Source organism: Osmerus eperlanus, chromosome 6, assembly GCF_963692335.1.
Source record: "Osmerus eperlanus chromosome 6, fOsmEpe2.1, whole genome shotgun sequence".
NCBI lineage: Eukaryota > Metazoa > Chordata > Actinopteri > Osmeriformes > Osmeridae > Osmerus > Osmerus eperlanus.
In genome coordinates this window covers 15,597,229-15,608,611 of record NC_085023.1, presented here as the reverse complement: position 1 = coordinate 15,608,611, position 11,383 = coordinate 15,597,229, and positions in this window count along the sequence as shown.

The window sequence follows — 11,383 nt, the reverse complement described above, 5'->3', positions numbered from 1 at the left end:
CCAATGACTTGTACAGCTGTGGGGAAACAAATAATTTTCTGGGCCTTTTCTCACAAGGTCTGCTCTTGGATTTAGTGATCGAAAGGTACGGCCTAAGCCACAACACTCATATGAGAACTGGTGGAGAGGGTGTAAAAGCAGTTGGCAGCTATCATCTGTCTCTCCGAGCTCCCCCCTGCTTCTCTGAATCCCCCTGTCTTTCACATACTTCTGTCTGAGGGAATGAGGATGTGTCTGGGTGTTTCTGGGTAAGTGAAACAAGCGGATGAATATTATGTATATGATGCATGAATCCAAATGTGTGTGTGTAAACCTTTTCCAAAAGCCACGACTGTGCTGTAGCCTTGGCTATGGCAGCCTTTGTGGGACATAAAGACAGAACCCTGAGGGTGCATGCTGAGGTACGTGGGTGTGTCTGTGGTCAGACCAGGCCGAGACTATAACCCAGGCAGATGACTGTGGGAACATCTCTTACCTCAGGTCATGACATGAGGTGACTACACCACCTCCAACATTTAACATGGTGGGGAGCTGTCGGTCTGTCTGCACCCCCTATTAAAACTGTAACTCAGACCGATACATAGCTCGACTGTGAGAAAACCCTGCCCTCTCCCATGTGACTGGCCTGATCTCACAGCAGCACTGTCATCGTTGACTCACTTTATGAGCAGTCTGGAGGTAAACAGCCTTTCACAGAGTCGGATAGCCCTCTCAAGGCGCTGGAAATGTTTGCTCACCGCTATTGTACTTCTTTGTGAATGTGCTCTAGCACGTCTTGTGGCGCCGTTGTTTGCCATTATCCTCATGTGCCACTCTGTGTTGACTGTCAACATTGACCTTACTAATACATCATGCACTCAGGTTAAATATATTACCTTACTGTATATATGCATTTATTACTTGGTTTCCTGACTCCTGGTCTTTATAAAACCCAGAGCATCTGATATGGACACTGGCAGGGGATGAGATCCAACCGCCACTGATGGACTAACAATAGGACAGGAATTACACACTTCAAACACCTGTCTAAAACCTGACAAAATGTTAATAATACTGCTACTGATACTGGTTTCAAGGGAAGGTATCGCTTGGGCCAGGTCATGGAGGCTTGGCATTCCCAGAATTGGAAATAGCCAGAGCTCTGTTCATTTGAATGGTCATGTGTGATCCATGTTTCCTACCAGTCAGACCAATGATACTGGATGGAGGCCTCGCTGGCCTCGGCCTCCATTCAGTATTCATGGACATCTGTGCCTTCAGAAGAATCCTGGGCAATATGAATGGGCTCCTGGCAGTGTTTGTGGCCTTGGGTCCAGGGAATAGGTGATCTGGGTCAGGGATCCAGGGACCCAGGCTCTGGTTTGGGACTGCAGTTCAAGGTTAGGAAAGGAGTAGGGTGTCCTAAAGTAGGAAGTGATGTCACTGAGAGGGATCATTGCATACTTGATTATTGGCCAGACTTGCCTACTGAAAACAAAAATGACACGGCAACATTCCAACCACACTGAAATCCCTTTGAAGTTTCATCAAGAATCAATGTGCATGTGTTGAGTGAGTGTGTGTCTGCAAGTGTGCGTTTATGTATTTATCTGGCCTCCGATGATATAGCGTGGAAAACAGTAGTGAGGCTGATTGATGGGCACAAACGGGAAAACCAAACACCCAGTCGGCGTTAGCTCCACGAACGTGTGCGTGTGTGCGTGCGTGTGTGTGTGTGAGTACGTGTGTGTGTGGGAGACATTCTGGAAAGCTGCATTGCTGACAGCAGCTCCCTAGCGGTGATGTGGAGTTGCTGACAGGCTGCTGTTATTCACGACCCCGCTGGGGGGGCCGACGTGATGGAACAGGACTTAGAGAGCCCCCGCTCAGACACTGACGGGGGGAGGGGTTTGGGTCACGGAAACTAAGCTTCATTAACACAAGTCCTGTCCTACGAGGAGAATATTCCACTGAAAACCCAAGGCGGAAGGGGGGGGGGGGGCGGGGTAGGTGAGACATTGGATCTGATGGTTGATTGGTAGCCTCACTGAACTGGAGAAAGGAAACCGAGAAATGGAAATACTGTGTGACTGTGAGTGTATGAGGGGGTGGGCTACCAAGTGCGTGTGTGAGTCTGTTGGTTCACTTAGATCTCTGCGTGTCTTTATTTCGGTGTGAATGTGCATGCCCTGCGTGCTGCATGAGCGTATGTGCGTGTCTCCTCTTTCTGAGTGAGGGGGCGTACGTGTCCGAGTCCATATTCACAAGGCGGACACTTCTCGGTCCAAGACCAGTCTTTCCATCATCAGTCATATCCTGTTATGAGAGCGAGATTCTAAACACTCTCACACAGAACAGCCTTGAGGAGACACGGCCATGAACTCCTGTCAGTCCATCTCTCAGTGTGAGTGTGTGTGTGTGTGGTGTGTGTAGGTGTCTATGTGTGTTTTTCTTCAATGTGCACATATTGGAGTGGATGATGCCTGGCTCGTCAATCGGCTACAAATCCTTAGGTGCTTGTCATCACAGTGTCAGTCAGAGCTGACCTGGGGGGGAAAGAGACAGAGGAAGAACAACCTCTGAAAGGAAGAGGAGTGCTGATTATGATGGACAGATTGGCCCAGCATACCAAATACATTTCCCCCAAGATAAGGAATCATATGGAACAGTTTTTCATTCATCATCCAACCACTCATAACATTACATTATGTAATCAGTCAAAAGGATTCTCAGTTTAAATGCATTGACTATTTCTGTGGATCAGATTGAATGAATGTGATTTAGTTCACAGACTGGCCTCTACGCTTGTTTGGCATGGGGCCGAGGCTCTATGTGGGTGCAAGGGCATCAGTCTGCTAGTGAAGGTTGCTCTGCCATCCACTGTCTCCTCTGCCCTTGTGGAAGAGGACCACAACGATAAGAGATACACTAATTATAGTCCTGTGGCCACTGCAAACCACAGCACACATGTACACCCCCCCCCCCCCCCCACACACACACACACACACACACACACACACACACACACACACACACACACACACAAACACATCCATAAACACATGCATGCACACATCCTTTGAAGAGGCTTGGATGCTTAGAGAAGGCCCTATCAGTGAAGAGATAATTGCCTGTGCTTTTGAAACAGCAGATACCAGTGCTGACAAAGGGTTAAACCAAGGCTGTGTGAACAACTGGTCTGCTGGCAGGGGAGGGCTGACCGAAAGTCTGTGTGTGTGAGGTTGTGTGTGTGTGTGAGAGAGAGAGAGAAAGAGCGGGCAGAGAGTGAGTATGACAATGTGTTGGCATGGGTGTCGGTGATGTCTATGTGTGCCAGTCAATCTGTCTATGTTTTTATGTGAGTTATATGAGTTTGTGCCAAGGTATATCATAATGTTGGGTTTAACTTTATAGAGCCCAGTGATAGGAGTAGCTGCAGATGTGTGTCAGTTCGCCGGTAGTGGTGTAACAGAGAGGGGCAGAGGAAGGTAGGATGAGGGAAGGAAGGGAGAAATTGAAGTAAGAAATAGTGTAGGATGAGGGAAGGAAGGAAGGCCGAAAAAAATGTGGAGGGAGGGAGAGACAAAGGTAGATAGGGAGAGAGGGAGAGGGGGGAGAGAGGAGGGAGAGGGGGAGAGAGGAGAGAGAGAGAGGGGAGAGGGGGAGGGAGAGAGGGAGAGGGGGAGACAGGGATAGGGGGAGAGAGGGAGAGGGGGAGAGAGGGAGGGAGAGGGGAGAGAGGGAGAGAGAGGGAGAGGGGGAGAGAGAGGGAGAGGGGAGGAGACAGGATAGGGGGAGAGAGGGAGAGGGGGAGAGAGGGAGGGGGGGAGAGGGGAGAGAGGGCCTCTAGGTTAAAGACTGAGCTGTCATCCCTTTAGGATAATCTACAGCCTGCTGGAATCCAGTCCTTACAGGTCAAGCTCATCAGAGCACACACATGGACCTCATGCAGACAACCCCTCACCCCCCTACACAAACACACCCCACACACATACAGTATAGCTGGAACAGACTGCGCATATCCCCAAGGGAGATGTTAATTGACACTTTTCAGGAGCAAACGTGATCCCTTTAAGTATGCAAGAGGCCCGCAGTTTAACACTGCTCTGAGTGTGGCTAACAGCTTGGCTGATAGTGAGAGAGTGATGCAGGCCTCCAGATATGAGTGTTAAACCTTTTGTGATTCAAAGTAATGCAGCAGAAGGGATGAGGTAAGGGACAGGGGACAGGTGTGGAGAGAAAGCACAGACAGATGGAGAGGGAAGGAGAAGAAATGAAAGAGACAGAGCGAGAGAGAGAGAGAGAGAGAGAGAGAGAGAGAGAGAGAGAGACAGTCAGGGGTAGGGGGTAACATGGTCAGCATGCCACAGGTCACAGCAGTCGTCTTGGAGAGACAACGAGAGGGACAGGACAGCCTCCACAGATAAAGGGAAGGAGGGCGAGATGAACTGGGGGGGCGGTGGGGGGGGGGTGGAGATTAGAGGAACAGAGTCTTACACAAATAGAGAGAGGGAGAGAAAGAACAAATGTATTTAACAGAGCATAGCAGCTCTAATGAGGGAGGGAGGGAGAGAGAGAGAGAGAGAGAGAGAGAGAGAGAGAGAGAGAGAGAGAGAGAGAGAGAGAGAGAGAGAGAGAGAGAGAGAGAGAGAGAGAGAGAGAGAGAGAGAGAGGGAGAGAGAGAGAGAGAGAGAGAGAGAGAGAGAGAGAGAGAGATAGAAGGAAGAAAGAAAGGAAGGAAGGAAGGAAGGAAGGAAGAGAGACAGTAACTCAGAGAGTTGGAATATTGAGAGAAAGAGGAGAGAGAAGAGAGATAGAGCAAGAGAGACGGAGAGACAGACACAGAAAGAGACGGTTTTAGAGCAATCATGCATGGTACTTTGTAAAGACCTTGTGTGCTTGGGCAGTGTGTCCAGAAATAGAAAATGGCCAGGTCGCCTAAATCCTGTCTGGTGTCTGCAGAACAGATGGATGGTCAGAGATCTGGCGTCCATCTTGGATTCCCTTTCAGGTGTTTATGTGAGAGCCATGTCAGGGTCTAATCTTGAACTGGACCCTCTCTCTGAGAACGAGGGTGGGCTCTCTTTAGGGCATGGTGGTTCCAACTCGACTCCGGTCACCCCCCTATGAGAGAGAGAGGGTGATAAAGGAAGAGAGAGAGAGAGAGAGAGAGAGGAGAGAGAGAGAGAGAGAGAGAGAGAGAGAGAGAGAGAGAGAAAGGGCAGGGAATCCAGGCACAGCGATGATGGATGAGGAGATAAGCCCAGGGTTGCTGACAGCCTTCTAGAGGTAATCGCCATCAAATCTAAAACACACACACACACACGTACACACACATACAACCAGGGGTTAAACACAGGGGAGCAGAGTTAGGCTGTAATGTTTAGCATAATGAGGTCATGCAACAGATCTGATCACGGGAAAGCCAACTGACATACACAGGTACCACTATTCATTTTCAATGGCCGTCCAAAGACAACCCCTCCACCGAGAGTAAACCAGCCTAAATCCATATCAAAACGATCCTTATCCCCTGTGGTGCACTGTTGAAAAGAGCTATGGAGCAGGGGATTCTGGGTAGGCTGCTTCAGGCTGCTGCAGGGCCCTCAGCAACAAGGCTGAGGGGGGCGGAGAATGAGTGCGGTTCACGTCTCACTTGTCATTTCTGCAGTCGCCACTGGCACTCAAACCTGCCACTTTGCCTCGTAGTGGCGTTCACATGGAACCCAAACCTGGCCAAAGCTGTGATTTCTGTGGCCTTGCGCTGTTTTTAAACAGTCCTCTCTGGTATATGTGTTTGTGAACGTGAGCGTGTGTTTGGGCCTGTCCGTGCCTGGAGTCTCTTCAGCTTCAAGGGCGGACTAAACTGTGGTGCCTTTTTTTTAGCGCCAGCGTTCTGGTTTCTGTGAGCGAGTGAATGAGTGAGTGAGAATGAGAGAGAGGGAGGGAGGGAAAGAGAGAAAGAGAGAGAGAGAGAGAGAGAGAGAGAGAGGCGAGAGAGAGAGAGAGAGAGAGAGAGAGAGAGAGAGAGAGAGAGAGAGAGAGAGAGAGAGGAGAGAGAGAGAGAGAGAGAGAGAGAGAGAGAGAGAAGAGAGAGAGAGAGAGAGAAAGAGACAGAGAGAGGAAGAGAGAATTGTGTATATGTGGGCACCCATTGGCTTGTCCTTGGGTCTTTCAGCAAAGTTTAGTCTCTGAAGAGATTTGTCTCCTGTCATGACGATCACAGGAGAGCATGAATCATTCTGAGCTGTTTTCACTCCTGAGGTAGAAAACAATGGACGGGTCTGTTTTTCCACCCTCCTGTGAAGAAAATTAATTATTGTCGTTTACATTTACATTTTTAGTCATTTAGCAGACGCTCTTATCCAGAGCGACTTACAGTAAGTACACGGACATTCCCCGAGGCAAGTAGGGTGAAGTGCCTTGCCCAAGGACACAACGTCAGTTGGCATGACCGGGAATCGAACTGGCAACCTTCGGATTACTAGCCCGATTCCCTCACCGCTTAGCCATCTGACTGATTGTCGTGTCGTGTCGAGTACTGAATGACTTACTTGGACTGTGTTTCTGAAGGACAGCTCAAAATACTTAAATATGTGAGTGAGCCTAAGGTTAAATCCTTACATGGTTTGTGTGAGTGCATGTCTGTACGAATGTGAAGTAACTGGACACAGCTTACAGTATGTTCTGGGCTGTTGTGATGCAACTGGCATAGCATGAGCTCTGGGAGGGTTAATGAGTAGGACAGAAGGCCAGAGTGTGACCGCACAAACACCTCACACCCCAGCTGGGGTCAACCCCAGGTTCCTGCCATTCTCCTCTAATCTTCTGCACGGCGTCAGTCTAGCCAGTTCAGGAGTCTCTGCACTTCTTGCTACCCTTGCTTTTAATGAGCCTCACTCACTCATTCACTCCCTCCCTCACCACACAAACACTCACTATACTTTATAACTCCTAAACTCTTAGTCTTTCTCTCTGTCTGTCTCTGTGTGTCTCTCTGTATCTCTCTTGTCCCTCTCTCTCTCTCTCTCTCTCTCTCTCTCTCTCTCTCTCTCTCTCTCTCTCTCTCTCTCACTCTCTCTCTCTCTCTCTCTCTCTCTCTCTCTCTCTCGCCATCTTTCAGCTGGAAAAACCCAGGCCCAGAGAATGGGACTTGCTGCAGTCTGAGCTATGTCTGGAATGAGAAAAATGACAGTGTGTCAGTCAAGCTGAGAAACCGGGCCTGTTTCCCGAGCAACTCACAGCAACCATAATCCTTGCCCCTTTAATTAACCCTTCAGACTCTGAGTTTACAACCACAATGAGAATGTGTTCATATTAGCAAAATTCTAATTTCATCATGAGTTTCACGGAACATGTTGATTTAGCATTTGATAAATCAAATATGTTTTGGAATGTCCTATTCCGTAACCTGATCTCTGGATCTCTAAAACAACACACAACTGATGACTTGGCTTATACATAGCAGCCACAAGTCGATACTGGTATTTGAGGTACACACCCATGTGTCCTATTAACACAACACCCTCTCGCCTTTACTTGTCTTTGTCATGTTGATTTAAGGTTTAAGTGTACTTATTCAGTAACGTTACATAAAGATATTGGATATTACTGTGTGCTAAATTATAGGCAGCTAAAAACAGCATGCAGTTATTTGGGTTAGGAGTATGAGAGAGCATCTGGTTATTTTTAAGCACAGATAACAGATGTCTACATGTATAATACAGTATTATCTTAAACCAGGGTCAAACACATACACACACACACACATGCACACAGACGCGCACACACACACGCCTCACACACATGGCAGTCATACCGACACACATTCGCTTTGTCCCCAGTCCGTGTTCCATGCCAGATAGAACAATGAGGACTTGTGGGATGAGGGATGGAGCTAGGGCCTGGTATGGGATGACCTAAGCAGGTGCAACAGCAAGGCTATCAGATGAACCCTGGAATCATTAACCTGTGGCAGTCTGAAGGCCATTCACTGATTGTGGGTGAGGTGGTGATTGGTATGCCCTGCTCTCTCTCTCTCTCTCTCTCTCTCTCTCTCTCTCTCTCTCTCTCTCTCTCTCTCTCTCTCTCTCTCTCTCTCTCTCTCTCTCTCTCTCTCACTCTTTGTCTCTATAATTTTTCACCTCTCTCTCTCTCTTTCAGTAAGCAGGTTGGTCCAGAGGCCAGGCCTTATGTAAGAGGTCACTCCAGCCTTTTGTTGCCTTTGAGTAATTACACTGTCACTCTTCCCCATACCATGATGTCATGTCCAGGTAGCAGCAGACTCCAGTCTTGTTCTGTCCTGACTTCCAAGAACTCAGGAACGGTTTGGATTAGAAAGGAAGGCTGTTATCTCTGATGTGGTACATGCTATGTTGTATTCCATCTGTTGTGAAGTGGGAATGAAACGTATGCTAGTTTTGGAGAGATAGCTCTGGGAGAATCTTCAGCCCAACCCTTACAAAGACATATTGTAACTAGCATGGTTACACACATGAATGAACACACACACACACACACACACACACACACACACAGACACACACACAGACACACACACACACCAGCACACCTTCTCTTTCTCCTCCCCAGCCTTAACTTCTCCCTCGTAACAAAACCTTGGTGCTGCCAAGACATTCCTCTGTAATCGAACCCCACAGGTGAATTATCTTTGGCAAACCCACATGCTTGTCTGGTCTCTCTCTGTCGTTCTCTTTGTCTTTCTTTCTGTCTAGCTCCTTCTCTTTCTGTCCTCCCCTCTTCTCTCTATCAGTCTTCAACTGATCCTTTACGTAATCTTAGTCATGAGAACTTGCTGGCTGTTCACACAGGTAGGGATGCAACTGGCGGTGAGTCAGTCAGTCAGTCAGCAAATGAATCAGTCAGTCAGTTGACCAGTCAGACAGATAGGCCAGCCAGTCAGTCAGTAAAAGGGCCAGCCAGACAGTTTTTTCTTAGTTGTGAGAACCTGCTATCTTTTTACTGTAAACCACCAGGAAAGTGTCACCTCAAAAAGGACTAGGTATTGACAGACATGACCCACGTGAGACTTGAGAAAACAGCACTGTCCTAACTAGTCAGTCAAACACTCATTTAGTCAGACAGCCAACACATCAATCAGCCCGCAGGTAAGCCAGCCAACCAGTAAGTCAGTCAGTCAGTAAATCAATCAATCCACCAATCAATAAATTATTCAGGTCAAGGAAGGGAACAACATGGTACCTTCTGCAGCATACTATGTTCTGTGCTGTTGGCGACACATTTTACTAAGACGACGGGCTAGCAAGAATCTTGCAAAGAAACCTGTTTCTGTCGCAAGTGATATAATAAGGTAATCGAGTGATGAGTCAGTACCGATAAGCGCTTCACATTTTTTCGAAGAAATTGCTTTTATGTTCTATTGTGTCTTTGTCTTAACTAGAGCAATGGCCTGGTTTCAACCATGTGGTTTGGTGGCATGAGGTCTCATCCTGTTCAGCTGCATGAAACTCCCGTTCGTGCTGTCGTGATTTTGCGATGTGAGGCCTATGCTACATGTGAGCAACCACAGACTAGTCTACTGTAGAAGATGAAATGGGGGAGAAGAAAGTGTCTCTTTTATTGATCATTAGCTGCTGTGGTGCTCAAAACGCACACACACACACACACACACACACGCGCACACACCACACGCACACAGAGACACACACACAGCTTGTATGCACACGCACACACACACACAGAAATGTAGACACATCCTCAAAGAGGTGCCTCTCAGCCCGCCTGATTAGACCAATCCTGACAGGCTTGGCGCTCAACCCTCTGGCGGTCACCAGGACAACATGTGCCCACCAGCGCGTAACCAGGACGACGGCCGAGCCGTTGCGCGAGCACTTTGCGCCCAATGACATCAATCACATTTACACGTATTGTCTAACAGAAGGACAGAGTGTCAGAGAGAGACCTGACCCATATACAAGGGCCTCTGTGTGTGTGTGTGTGTTTGTGTGTGTGTGTGTGTGTGGGTGTGTGTGTGACGGTGGCACAGGGCTAGGTGACAGCCCTCCGTCTGTTCATCGACCACGTCAGCTGCTCGGAAAAACGGGCTTCTTTTTTTGTCCTCCTCTGACTCTTCGTACTCTTTCGCTTGTTTGCATATGTGAATGTTAACTCAACAATAGGGGAGTACGCTTCGGTGACAATCTCAGGGAGATGGCTGCCGCAAGCTGCTAGCGCCGTTAAAACCTGTCTGTGGATTTACATGCTCGCCCCCCCGAAAACGTTCCACTCCACAGTTAATCGAGGCTCCATCTCTCCCAGTGCATGATGGGTAACTCCTCTGGGGTTATCAATCCAGGTGACGTGTCATATTCAGAGCAGAATACATCTTACTGCACATTTACTAATTACAGGACATCAACGCTGAGATGAAAAGGGTGCGTGTGGAGCATGGGTTTCTCGGTGTGTCATCGATGAAAGATACTTTGACGACTGAGTGCAGTTTGTGACTTCCCTAAAAACTCCTCTCCAACAATCATGTGCTTGAGCATGTTGCTGCAGTCAGTTTACTCACTTAGTCACTCTGAAACCCCACATCTGTCAGTGTCTGTTTGTCTGTCTGTCTGTGTGTGTGTGTGTGTTTGTGTGTGTGTGGTCTGAGCGTGTCAACGTACCATTTGGGTCTTGAGAAATGTGAATGTGTATAATACATGTCACCAAGCTGTGCGTCATCCCAGGGTCACAAATGTAGAATCCGACGAGAAACCTTCGCAAGTCCCCCCCCACCCGGACCACTCACACACACATGACTCATTCAACTCACCACCAACATTTGTTGTGTCGTTCCCACAGCCACGTCCTCTGTCACCTTTGCACTACTTTCCCTGAGGTCCTTTTTAAAGTTTTCCCTCTCTCTTTTATCTCTTTCATCAGCTTTCCTGTTGAGCACAATACAATCAGAGGAACCTCACAGTCAGAGGTGTTCCAAACTGGCGGGTCTCTCTCTCTCGCCCTCTCTCTCTGTTACTCTATGTCTCTCTCTCTCTCTCTCTCTCTCTCCCTTTCTCTCTCCCTTTTTCTCTGTTACTCTATGTCTCTCTCTCTCTCTCTTTCTCTCTCCCTTTCTCTCTCCCTTTTTCTCTGTTACTCTATGTCTCTCTCTCTCTCCCTCTCTCTCTTTGTGGAGACAGGGAATCAGCAGGAAGAGCTGCTTCCTGCTCTAGCCATGTGGACAGTGGCGAGTGACCTGCGGAGAGTACATACACGCACATGTGTGTGTGTGTAGGGGATTGTGTGTGTGTGTGTGTGTGGTAAAGAAGGGACTTTTGTCTTTCAGGACAGGCCGATGGTTTGTTGGTCTGATGCATATTTCAGCCTGTTCTCCAGTGGTCATGGTGACTGTGCAAAGTTTGACTTTTCTTAGGTG